The sequence below is a fragment of the Coptis chinensis genome, chromosome 3, assembly GCF_015680905.1.
Source record: "Coptis chinensis isolate HL-2020 chromosome 3, ASM1568090v1, whole genome shotgun sequence".
NCBI lineage: Eukaryota > Viridiplantae > Streptophyta > Magnoliopsida > Ranunculales > Ranunculaceae > Coptis > Coptis chinensis.
This window is the reverse complement of record NC_141458.1, coordinates 95,391,832-95,405,814: the sequence shown is the minus strand read 5'-3', so window position 1 is coordinate 95,405,814 and position 13,983 is coordinate 95,391,832. Positions and strand designations below refer to the sequence as shown.

The 13,983-nt window shown below is 33.8% G+C and overlaps 1 protein-coding gene across 5 annotated transcripts in view; it reads left to right on the top strand.

Moving 5' to 3' along the window:
• Positions 1–13,983, top strand: part of LOC147511835 (disease resistance protein RGA2-like) — a 36,404-nt gene that overhangs the window by 4,415 nt on the left and 18,006 nt on the right. The window contains exons 2-7 of one of the 5 annotated variants that reach the window (XM_086603464.1): positions 699–802; positions 1,872–1,957; positions 2,431–2,488; positions 3,675–3,765; positions 4,861–4,905; positions 5,669–6,360. The exons of 2 other annotated variants lie outside the window; for them this stretch is intronic. The gene's annotated coding sequence lies outside the window, so the exon portion shown is untranslated. Of the gene's footprint in view, positions 1–698; positions 803–1,871; positions 1,958–2,430; positions 2,489–3,674; positions 3,766–4,860; positions 4,906–5,176; positions 5,250–5,668; positions 6,361–13,983 lie in introns of those variants that run through there. 2 more of the 5 variants (XM_086603463.1, XM_086603462.1) reach the window with 2 other exon arrangements.

The window sequence follows — 13,983 nt, the reverse complement described above, 5'->3', positions numbered from 1 at the left end:
CTTTGGTCTTAGGAACTCAAGAGAGTATTTAGGTAATTTTATGTCCGAAAGGGTACTTAGGACATTTCACGTAACTCAAATAGCAAGATCACGATCAACACCAGTTGACTTGGTCCTGCTATGAGTCTTGGAGGAGAGGTCTAAATAGTGAAGAACTAGGGGGGGAGTCATTTTAGCAAACTTGACAGGGGGTAAGTCTTAAAAACTGTTAATAAAATATATTGGAAGATTCTGCACTTCTCAAAATAGGACTATGCAAACAGAACTCTAGAAACACTTTTTTGAGTGTAACTTCTTATGTTTATGTTGTGAGATATATGCCATGTAAGGGTAGTCATGTCTTTTCCTTTTATAGGGTTTAGGTATATATATCAAACTATTAAAAACCATTAATATTGAGCAGTTGAGAATGCTCCCAAGAAGCCACCTTAGCCCAGCCCCATTTTTCTCTAAGGTGGTAGGCACCTAAGCTTTTACAATGATTTGGCAGAAAAAATGAAATACACGCCCTCTTTTCTATTTTCAATTGTTCACGAGTATAATAACAAAAAAAAAACCTAAACCCAAAACCTCAAAACTCTCAATTCTTCTCTCAAAACATCTAGCATCTCTCTTTCACTCGAGCTCCATAACTTATAGTTATGCCCTGAAGAGCATCTCTCAACTATTTCAATTTTACCTTTCTCTATTTCTTGCAGAGAAAATCATATCAAACAATAAACATGACAAACAAATCTTCTTCTTCTTCTTCTTCGGCATCTTCTATGCGAATTCTATGTACTTCTTTCAACCAAGATAATAGGTAATTAATAATTAACATATTATTATGTATTGACTGAATAGGGTATCGTATTGATTGAATTGTTGTTTTTATTTGGAAAAATTGATCAGTGAAGGCGTTGTTGTCAAAGAGATAACTCAAATTTCATCATTCAATTTTTAATTATTAATTTGCATTTTTTTTTTTGTTACTAGCTGTTGGAGCATTTAGTATTGTAGAGATGCTATTTAGTTTAAGTTTTCTTGCCACAGTAAGAGCAAGGGAGCAAGAATATGCAAAGTTCATCAATCGTTATATATTGTTACTTATGGATTATGTTTTGTTACACCAGGTGCTTAATGTGTTCTGATCAAACTGCAACAACCATTAGTGTTTTTGTATCCAGGAAATAGTTGTCACTCAATATCAAAAACTATTTTAAATAGGGGTAGTTTCTTTCAACTTTAAGTGCTCGCTTCGATACAAATCTTATAAACCCCTGCAATAGCCCTATATTCCATATGGCAGTAGTTCTGTCTTTAAGTACAATGGAAGTACAAACTGGAAAAAAAAAAAATTAACAACCTATGGCCATATATCAATTGCCATATTCTGTTTTTGAGTACAATCTTTGGATAATGATGAATTTGGTCAGCTTTGCTTACTCAAGTAGTTTACCAATTTGGTGCCTTAGTTTTCTTAACGACGGTTGGTATTAATTTTTTGTGAGCATAAATTAATTAATGAAACCCCAACGATAAATAAATATAGTATCGTATTGTTTTGATCATAGATTTGGGCAAACCTAATTTGATGATTGATAGTGATGCTACAATCATTTTATTTTTTTATTTTCCAATTTACTTTTTGGTTTGGCCAGTTTACAATTCTTATTCTTTGGAGACCTTCTCAAATGACATTCTATTTTCATCCTATTACTTTTAATAATTTAGTTTTGTTGTCAATTCATGGTAGAGTTAAAATTAATATGTTGATGACACTCAACAATGGCGTTTGTAAGGTTTTGATTGTGTTAGATAAGGTGGCACTGTATAATAGTGGTTATGCAATTAGTAATATTATATATGATTGTTTAATTTTGTTTGTTCAGTGGCGTGGTTGATTGCTGGTATTAAGCTATGGCAAGTGGATCATGAGCAGACACATCGATTATCAAGATATTAGCATTTAGATGAGGTATTGAGTGTTTATCGATCACATTAGCTCTATATATATATATTAGTGATGCCTTAGGATTGATGAGGAAGTGTGCTTGACTCCTACACTTGGGAATTGTATGTATCGTCAATACCTAGATACTAGTTTATGTTATACTTCATACTCCAAGTTGAAATTTGTTACAAAGAATACTTAAATATAAGTTTGTCAAGTTTATATTAATTGCTAAAAAAACCCTTATGTCATAAAACACAAACCCTATCTCAGTTATATGTATACTCAAACTTTCATTTACGTTATCCCCACTGTTGAAATGTATTCCCCTGGTCTTCTTCATCTCTTTGTTTAAGGTGAGATTTGTAAATGAAAATTCCGTTACGTTCCCATTCAAATTAGACAAGATAAGAACTAAATAACATATTTTATTTTATATATTTTAGTCTTTAAGTTGGCACCTTTGTGTAATGTATGAGTTTGTTTGCACTTTGCAGTGAAACGTACCATGGAGTCCCTCCATTTCTTATAGCTCTAAAGTGAATCCAACTCTAGGTAAATGTTAATTTTTCATATGCTCACAATGTCTAATTTCCAATATCGAGATTCTACTTTTAGAGATATATGCTTATTTATTGGTGTCTTATCTAGTTTATTATTATTTTGTTAAGCTACCATTGTATCATGTAGAAAAATTCCAAACCACAGTAGATTTTTTTTTATTAGGGTGAGTAATTACTTAAAGTGGGAAGCTTGAGTCGTTATAGTGATGGCATTAGAAAAAATAAGAAAAATGATAGATTGCAGATCAATAGCAGAAGTGTAACGAATAAAGTTGTTTTTTGTTATTTTTGTTTGGATCATGCTAGAGTTGTGATTATTAGTTCCGTCCCGTTTCTTTACATGTAATGTTAATGTTGGTATGCTACTTTTGCTTGGATCATGCTAGATTTGTGATTATTAGTTATGTCGTCGTGTCTTTACATGTAATATTAATGATGGTATTGCTAGACTCTTGAATCTCCTAAAATTCTATTTATTTATTCAGATTATTATAAATTTGGGTAAGAAGGAAAGTGTAGGTCACTGATTCTGTTAGACTAAATCAAATAAATCCACATATATTATATATATGTAATTACTTTTGGATCCATATTAATAGTTAGTTTACGGTCGTTTAACTTGAACATACTCATGTTAATAAGTTATGTGATTACAGTTAAACCCGGTGAAGTACAATAAATATTACAACAAAAGAAATCTCTACATAGCAACACCCTTAAATCTGATTTTAGTGTGTGTTAGCAAGTTCATCTAGAGACTATTGCCTTTGTTTCCATTTTTTCTTTGTTAGTATTTTCCATCATTTTACTGTAAAACCTTTGGCATTAGCGGAGATATGTATCAATTTTGACAGTGTCCTATACCGTAATGATATGTGTATATTTTGCATAAACCATAAGCGCAATCTACCGATTGCACAAGCCGAGGGAGGTACTCAGAAGGAGAAGAATGGCCATAAATAACAAACCTACCAATCGAAAAAGGTGGTTGAATAGTAGTACCTCAATTTTTCCATAAATAAAAATGGCTTAGTCGTTAATCATTAGCTTTCATATTTTTGAATCTCCAATGAATTCAATTGCATATCATTTTAAATTCTACTGTTATTTGTTGTTTTTCTTGCATACGTTAAAGAATATTGAAACAAAGTTTTGTCTTCTTTTTTTCTTTTTTTCAGATGGGAAGTAATGGACTTGGTTGGAGAAGGGGGAAATTCAGTTATAACTATGAAAGCAATTAAAGGCATGGATTTTGAGACTATGACTCAGGTAACTCTTGAAAACTCTTTTTCGCTGTTTTCTAGATCGGTGCTTACTATATAATTTAGAAATAAATTATCTTTGTGCAGAGATTTATCTAGAATGAGTGTAGTTTGATGAAATGAGAACACTAAGCATTGGATTACAAGCTAAACTTGCTATGTGAAATTAATAAGATTCAATACTTAAGCAACTGAAACTTTTATTTTCAGAATCTTTCTCTAGGCGATTTTAAGAATTTAAGTAGTGACAACTTGGTTTAGTCTAGAAAAACCCTCACATGTTTTAAATAAATAAATTCAATCAAACCACCCATGCTCTTCAAGGGAAGGAAAGTCATCGATTTTGCCAATGAGCTTCGCGAGAAGAAATCGAATCAAGGTTTCTTCATTCTCTTTGAACATTTTTTCCCGTAAGTTCAACTAGGGGAATGATCTTTTTAATTGTGGTTTTTGGGTTTGACATATATATGGTAGAATGGAATGTCCTACTTTGGACAGTTACGTTGGACGCTAGATGGCCATGGGAAAGTGTTTTTGAAGTTCTTATATGATTATTTGTTGTAGCATTTTGGAAGTTATATTCTCTATTACATGTTGATCCTCCAATTTGTTGCAAGCAGTAAAGACTGCACCCTAGATTTCATGTACGTACTAAGAACCTAAATTACTGTTTATATTATTTGGGATATACTTATATTTAGTTTTTATCTCGCATTAGCAAGTCAAATTTATGATTTGTGTTTATCAACTTTTTCTCAGTAGCAAGAAATGATTTAAGTTCTAAATTTAATTCCCTTGATGCTTTGTCCACATAGTTGACTCATATTCATGGCGTATACTTATTTTGAGTTGGTATATTAAAGAAGTAATGGCGAACCCTTGATTGAACTTAGCTTATTATTAATTGTTTGTATTTGAATATTTTCGTTAGTGGCTTGACTACTTCTTTTTCTGAATGAAAGGAAGTTGTCAATAAGAATAATAAGAATGACCTTCCAAATTTAACATATATGCAAGATAAATCACTTTATACATAAAAAAAATTAATACCACTTTAATAGATATTCTCTTTATAAACTATTTGTGTTCGAATCTGTTGCAGATTTCATCACTCACACATTGAACCCCATCGTGCAACCTAACAGAGGTATCAATTTTTTCTTTATTTTCCCCACTTCCTTCTTCTTTGTTTTTTCCCTGCATTTCGTTTCATTATGGTAATTTTGGGTTGCTATACCCTTTTCTAGATTCCTTATGTGATTCATATGGCTGTTGGATGCTAGCCTTCATATATTTGGTCTAATAATTCATAGTTGCTACTATAAATAAACATAGAGCTGCTGAACGATATTTATTGACAGGAGAAAATGCATCGTTTAAGCATGTTTTTTATGTTGTTGTTATTTATACTGGAACAGGAAATCCTTTGTTTCATAATTGTCGATTTTGTTTGCTCGAGTAACAGGGACACTTCCCACCATTAGTCCTCCGGTATGTTAAATAACTTTAGAATGTAGTTAATTCGTTTGACTGTTATTGCATCTAGCATGAGTACTAATATATATAAGTTATACTACATCTTTTACAAATAGTAGCTTAAAATTTTATTTCAATTTAGATGTTGGTATGTATATTAGTTGGCTAGTTGCAAGTGTGGGCTTACTACCATAAGTTATACTACATCTTCAGTTCATACCTATAAATTGGTTCCCAATCTCACATGATTTAGTTATAGATTGTTGGAATGCTTATGGTTTAAGATAGTTAATATGCTTTTGTTTATATGAATGGTTTTTCATTTTTCAAAAAATAAGACGAGTGATGATAAGCACCCAAAACTGTAATATTAAACCCCGTAGAGACATAGCAAATATTAATCATGAAATAATTATATTTTTGTACTTTTGCAGGTTTTCACAGTTAATGTAAAAATGATGATAAAACCTATATTAAAGCACGGGAATAGTGTATATATCTGAAGTCTTCCTACCAAGCCCATGTGAAGCCCAACAAAGTCGGACTAAAGCCTAGAGACTCAAACAGGATAGAATCAAGTCAGAATGGGATTACGTTCACAGAAGCATGAAACTTCCAAAACCCATATCTCTTGAACTAGGATTCCGATTTCGGCGAGTGAGATGCTCAGATGATCAGTGTGACGAGCTCTACGAAAAGGCGGGAAGTTGTAAAAATGTCGAAATCCCGACCCGCCACTGGACGCAGCACGTAGACCCATTTTGCGGGCCCACAAAATTAGATGAGTCATCAATCATGGAGCAAGTCAAGAAAAAATGTACAAATTATTGGCACAAATTGACACCTTGCATGTCTTTAAATGCCTTGACTAGACTTTTGTGCAAGAATAGTGTTTAGTTGGCTTGATTTGTGTTATGATAAGATGAAATTAATGAGAAGTAAATGAGGGAGGTGGTTTCACGTGGGCAAGGAGAGAATGCTCTCAATATGTATGGAGAAAGGAAAGGAGAGCATTCATTCCATTCATGCATTTTTTTTCTTTTTATTTTGTTAAGCTTTAGTTCTTGTAATAGTGTTAATGGAAGCAAACTTAGTTTTCTAATAAAATTTCTTGTTCTAGTTTAAATCCAACACTTATTATTCTTCTTCTCTTCTCTTCTTCCACTTTATTTCCAATTGCATATCATTTTATCCTAGGATCATGAGTAGATTTAACTCTCTCTCTCTCTCTCTCTCTCTCTCTCTCTCTCTCTCTCTCTCTCTCTCTCTCTATATATATATATATATATATATATATATATATATATATATATATATATATATATATTTATTTTTCATTTAAGTAACCAAATCTTTGTAATTTTACGTTAAACTGCATATTAAGTTATCGTTAGAAAATAGAAAACTCAAAAATCCTTCTCACAAATTCCCTAGAGAGTAAATTCCGATTAGTCAAAATTCAATGTTCTAGTCCCAAGGTTTGGAACGATTCCCTTGCTTGAAATATATTTCAACGTGAATGTGAGCAAGGTAACTTGACAAATGTTCTCGAGTGTCCAGATCTGTATTATCTATTTGTAATTAGACATTGAAGTGCTACTAGGAAGTAGGATCTGACTGCCAATTTTAAAAAAATGGATGTGAGTAATTGGCAAGCAGATTCTCAAGGGTTCCTGGTCATAGTATCTTATATGGCAATAAGGGGTTATTTTGCCACTGATATTAATTAGTCAATTATTGCACTCACCACGGGCACTGCATCTTGGGGAAGCACACATTGCATTGAGATACCTCAAGGGTTCCTTAGATGGCAAAAAGGTACAATTCTCAGTAGAAGTTTATAGTGGGTGATTAGGCAAAATCTTCATTGATATACCAGCTACATTTGGGTATTGTGCCCATGTGATGGAAAGTCCTTTTTGCCTTTTTTGCCTAGGTATCTTGAATCACTTTAAACACACATACGAGCTCATTCACTTTATACGGATTATGTACAAGACTAGACTTTTCGATAAATTGAATCTCGGTGATGTATGTTGTCTGTAATCATTTGATTATGCTTATACTCCTTTCCACTATTATCATCGGACAATACTATTTTTGTATTTTTTTTGGATGACGTTCAATTATTTTATGTATGCAGTGTTATGACTCTGTACTATAGTGAGGAAACTGTCTTCTCCTTGGCCTAGCATATATAGTAACACGTTATAATCCGTGTGATTCTTACGTATTTTCACTGACCCGTTGTATGGGATATTCTTTTGTGAAGAAAGAAGAAATTAAACAAAATTCGTATTTGTAGTGCATTTGAAAGTAGTGAACTATTCGAATGGAAGGCATGTAGTACATAATGTAGTGTATTTGAAAGTAGTCAGATCCTAGTATTGGCAGGCATGCAGTACATAATGTAGTACGTCTTATTTTTCTTGAGAGCCTACCTCTAGGTGAGCTCTATTCAACTATCACACTCTTTTGAAATTTAAATTAAATTTTTATGTGTCTATCTCCTTACAATTATAATGACGGTTATTCTTCCAAAATCTTTCTGTATAGACTTGAGCAGCAGGGCAGTAACATCCCCTCAAGGTCACTGGCGAGGCAATATCAGTTCCAATTTCCAACCAGGGATTAGTCGAGGTGCACGTAAGTTGGCCCGGACACTCGGTTTAAAAAAAAAAAAAAAACAACAAAAACAACAGGGCAGTAACATCCTACCAAATTTCATTCATGTTCAGATAGAAATAGCATAATAGTGTGTCATTTGAAGTAACCTCAGTCAATGCAATTATGCACTTGACACGTATTTTAGTTTATGAAGGAAGAGTGTAATTTATCATGTAAACCCGAGATTTTTTCATTTGAATTTTGTTGTCATTAGAAGATAATGGGGATTCCTCTTTGAGAGATATACAAAAAAATTGATCAATTTCTTTATACTATTTGTCCCTAGGTTGTGATTGCGCATACATGAATTTCACCTACAACTCATTACTCATTCCACTTCTCAGCCACACGTAATTGGTTTTTAATAATATCTTTTAACAATATATCATTTGGAATATTATCTATGTTTTTTAATGTTTAATATAATATCCATTTCTACTTCATCATAAAATAATAATAATAATAATAAACTAAAAAATATAGCAAGCCCAAAGTCAACTTAAAAAAATTGCAAGTCCAACCGGGCCAAATAGCTAGTATAATATGCAGGTTTTGGGTTTAATCTCTCTGCTAAAAAAACTGGTCTATTAAAACTCCCTGTATGCGAACAAACTCACGTAACCTCCCTCCTTTTCAAAATCCCAAATTATTAGCGGGGACAGACGAAAATTCCCCTGACACCATTACCGCATCTTTCTTCTTCCTTTCTCACTTTCTCTCCTTTTGTTCTTTTCAAATACGAAATTATTATTTTCTTTCTCTCAATCAATTTCTCCTGAAATTTGTTGTTCTCTAACTAAGCAAATCAGATTTGAGAAGCAATATCAAGATTTGATTTATTTTTTTTCTTCCACTCAAAACCAGATCTGAGATTTGAAAATTTTTATGTAAATTTAAATTTGCATAGTGACATTGGTATGTAAAAATCAATTTACATATGTAAATTGAAATTTTCATAGTGACATTTGTATGTAAAAATCAATTTACATATGTAAAGTTAAATTTGCATAGTCATATTTACATAGAGTCACGGGATCTGCTGAGAAAAATCAATATGTAAAAATAAATTTGCATACTTAAATTTCTATGCAAAAACAAATTTACAGTCACAGGAACCCAATTTATTCAAATTAAGAAGAAGAAAGAAAAATCAATAAAACAAACACAAAGATTCACAACAATCAATCAAAATGAGAAAGAGAGTGATTCTTCATTGTTTCTTCTTTATGAACCCATGTTTATTCATTGTTGAAAAAGATTTCTTTTTTGCCAAACCTAATTTCTCAAAATCTAACGATATCGAACTTGATTGAAGGAGAATCCAAGGAAATCGAAACAAGTTGAAGGAGAAAGGCAAGGAATGCAAATGGGGTTTTTCTTCAAAGGGTAAAAGAGGAAGATAAAAATATCAGAAAATGAGAAACATACGTGATTTCTTTCCCAATCTCAAAAACATGGAGGTTATGTTATAACTCATGGATAATAGGGAGGTTTTATGATATGGGCCGAAGAGAGGGGGTTTACATAAACCCGGATCTAAACTAGGGGGCTGAGGCCCATTTCTTGGTGTAATATGTGCAACTCTCTTGAATATAATGTAGCCACCGTTGTTAACATATGTAACATTCCAAATGCAGCTAAAATGAGGAATATTAGAATGTGGGGTAGATTCTAATATAAGGATCACTTTTTTGCTCATTTATCCTCTGTTACAATCTACTCTAGTTTAGTAAAATTAACCATTCATTATTTAGAGAATCCTTGAGGCATTAAATGATATTCAGGAATAGGCACTCTAATTATAAAACCAAAGCCGACACCAAATCCTGGAATTAGACGCAACTCTACGACCATCATTTAAGCAGGCCCTGTTAGAAAATTGGATTTGCACAAATCCATTGAGATATGAATGAGTTATTTGTCTCCCAAGTTACCACACTTGAGATGAAATGGATTTTTCTTAAAACAGTATGTAAAGTGAGAAAAACCTTTTCGAAAGGGTGCACTGGTTCAAAATAGTGCATTATGCCGAAAATGTGCGACCTTTTGAAATGTGCACTAGTTCGAAACAGTATATCATGCCGAAAAGGTGTGACCTTTCGAAATAGGCACTGGTTCGAAACAGTGTTTTATGCCAAAATGGTGTGTCCTTTCGAAACATGTGACTTTTCAAAGAGTTGCTTACTTTTTCCCAAGAGTCACTGTGTTGTTTCGAAGAGGCATCACTCACCTATAAATAGTGAATGAATTTGGAGAGAAAAACACACCATATCACATAGAGTTCTGATCTTTCTCTTCTCCCTCTGTTCTTAGTCAAATACTATGTTGTGTTCGCTGATTCTATAGAATTGAAGTGCTAGCTTTCTATATAAGGAAATTTGTTCTATCTTGGGAGACAGTTTCCCATAAACCTTCAAGCACCATGAGGGGGAAAATCTGTCTTAAGGACATAATGTATTTACACTAGGTTCGGATTTAACTAAGAAGTACAAGACACGTACAAGACAAAATGTTTGTATAGTTTGGTAATTGGTAAAGAGTAAGTACAATTAAGTTGTATATTCCTAACAACTTAAGATAGATCCTTCTTTGGTAAATTAAGTTCATTCATGATATATTTGTTATATCAATTTGATTTTCTTGTTTACTTAACAATAAGTATATTTTTGGAATAAGTTTCCTACAAGCCCCATCTAAGATATTTGTGCAGATTTAATGTTATGAAGGTACTTTTTGTGGTGATTTAATGCTATGAAGGTCATGTATGGCTGGTTTTTGCATATTTTTAACTGCGAGGAGGCCATCTATGTGTGTTAGAATTGTTAGAAAAATAGATTTGCACTAATCCATTGAGATATAAATGAGTAATTTGTCTCCCAAGTTATCCCACTTGAGATGAAATGGGTTTCTCTTGAAATAGTACGTAAAGTGAGAAAAACCTTTTCAAAAGGGTGCACTGGTTCAAAACAGTGCATTATGCCAAAAAGGTGTAACCTTTCAAAATGTGCACTGGTTCGAAATAGTGCATCATGCCGAAAAGGTGTGACCTTTTGAAATAGGCACTGGTTCGAAATAGTGATTTATGCCAAAATGGTGTGTCCTTTCAAAATATGTTACTTTTCAAAGAGTTGTTTACTTTTTTCCAAGAGTCACTGTGTTGTTTCGAAGAGTCACCACTCACCTATAAATAGTGGATGAATTTGGAGAGAAAGACACACCAGATCACACAGAGTTCTGATTTTTCTTTTCTCCCTTTGTTCTTAGTCAAATATCATGTTATGTTCGCTGATTCTATAGAATTAAAGTGCTAGCTTTCTATATAGAAGGAAATCCGTTCTATCTTGGGAGACAGTTTCCCATCAACCTTCAAGCATCGTGAGGGGGAAAATCTGTCTTAAGGACATAGTGTATATATACTAGGCTCGAATTTTTAACTAAGAAGTACAAGACAAAAGGTTTGTATAGTTTGGTAATTAGTAAAGAGTAAGTACAATTAAGTTGTATATTCCTAACAACTTAAGACAGATTTCTTTTCCTTCTTCTTCTTTACCGAACATAATTTGTTTCTGTTTTCTTTTATGTTTTGGTTTAATGGAATAACAAAGTGTAGTTATATTTCAGAATATGGCAACACCACCAGTTACTCCTGCTGTTACTGTTCCTACTGTTGTTACCCATTCTGTTCCTCATCGGGAGAAGCCTGAAAAGTTCAATGGAACTAATTTCAAGCGCTGGCAACAGAAGATGCTCTTCTATCTAACCACCCTTAACTTGGCAAGGTTTATGTGGGATAAGGCTCCTGATGTAAGCCCTGATGAAACCGACAAGGAGAAGGTTTTAGCCAAGGATGCTTGGTTTCATGCTAATTTCTTCTGTAAAAATTATATCCTTAGCGGTTGGCTGACTCATTATACAATGTGTATAGTGTGTTCAAGACTACTAAGGACCTTTGGGATTCGTTGGACAAAAAATACAAGAGTGAAGATGTTGGCATGAAGAAATTCATAGTTGGCAGATTTTTTGATTTCAAAATAACAGATAGTAAGACCGTCATAAGCTAAGTCCAAGAACTTCAAGTAATCCTCCATGATGTCATTGCTAAACGAATTACCCTAGGAGAATATTTCCAAGTGGCTGCTATGATTGACAAATTACCACCATCGTGGAAGGATTATAAGAACTATCTTAAGCATAAATGCAAAGATATGAATCTTGAAGAACTGATTGTCCGTCTAAGGATAGAGGAAGATAACCGTCTATCTAATAAGAAGGGCAAGGATCCTGTAGGGGAATTTCCTAGTATCCCCTGATCTTGCTCTGTGCCTTGTGACCTAAAAGCTTTTACTGAGTAAAGAAGTGATGAGATGATTGTGAGTTTATGGTTGAACCACCTGGCGGCTGCATACGTATCTCTTTATTTATTTAGGAGAATCAAACCTTATCTTGCGTAGTTCCTAAGAGCGAATCCCTATGGTTTATATAGGAAGAGCTTTGAGAGTCCTAGGGTTAGGGCTATCCTCACCGCTTGTGAGTTCCCTTCCATCTTTGGACTCTACCTTCCTATTAGGAATTCCCTCCTTATGGAAGTCTGAATCTAGATCATATCTTATGAGAGGTAGATTTCATTGTTGATCATAATGTCCCATCATATATGGTAAGATTATATCTAAAAGGTAACTATTAAAGATATGTCATCACGATTCCTTCCTTATCGATCATCAAAGATCGCCCTCTTCAGTTTCCTTCTGTTTAGGAACTGTCCATATCAATTACTAACGACTTGGATAACTGTTATGTTTAGAGGCAGTAGTTTGTTTATGCCTGACACATGTCCACTAAACATATAACACCCCGTCTTTTAATTGCTTTTCCTATAATAATATTTATATTAATAATAATAATAATAATGTAAATAGATAAAACAAAGATAGGATATCCAGTAGTTTCGGATAAAAGCCCGTAAGTAAGTAGATAGGTTTAAAACCCTTGTTTTTCGGGGAGGTTTTAAACAACTAGAAAAAATAGAGTTTTCTCATGAGAGTTCTGGGAGAAAAAACACAGCGAGGGTTTATAAAAAAAAAAAAAGAAAAAGAGGGGGAGTTTTACAGAAAGAAGAAAAAAGGGTTTGAACAAGAAAGATCTTCCGGCCACATGACGGTCGACTTAGTCTTTGGGGTTTTTCTCTTTTCGGAGTTTGTTCGGTTTTAAAACAATGAGTAGTCTGAAGTTTGTTTTTGTTATATTTGTTTATGCTATTCATCCCTGTAATACTGTTTTCCAGAATTGAGATAGTGTAAACCCTGTTAATGGTGTCGACTGATAAATATGAATGTCGCAGTGCCACAGTATGTAAAACGTGGGTAAAGTTGAAAAGTTAAACTGTCGAAGCCTTGACATCTTGACACCGGTGGTTAATGGCGTCGCCATCAGCACCAAAGCACCAAACCGTCCTTCCTGTTTTGTGTTTGAAGTATATTTTATTTTTTTGATTTGTGGTGATGTTGGAACTGTTAGTGTTCTAATTGGTGTTAGATGGGTTGTTGGTGTCGCAAGGTGGGCTACTGAAGCTTCGGAGGAGCTCCAATGGCGACCAAATCAGCACCAAACCATCCTGCGTCTTGATTGTTGGGACTAAGGTTTTTGATTAGTTTTGTTGTGAGGTTATGTTGTTGGGTTGAGGGGGATGTGTTGGTGGTGGATTGGGTGTTGGAGAGAGGGTGATTGAAGCGTGAATAAACCTTTAATGGCGTCGATTCGAATTTTTACAGTATAATAGAATCATGATTTGATGGTATAGGTAGGCGGGGGTTTTTGTGGGGATGAAAACCGCTGGGTTCTTTTTGTTTAGAGGTGGCCGGTGGTGGCTGTTGTGGTGGTCGGTGGTGGCTGGAAGTTGGATGAGGAAGGAGATGAACAGTGAACCACGATTTGGGCTTGGGCCAAATCATGATGGGCTTATATGTTTTGTTTGGTTTTTATTTATTTTTTGGACTTAACTTTATACTATGGGCCTTAGGTTTTGGGCTTTTGGATTTTTGGAGTTTAGGCCGGGTTGACCAATGTTGACTATTGACCAGAGTTG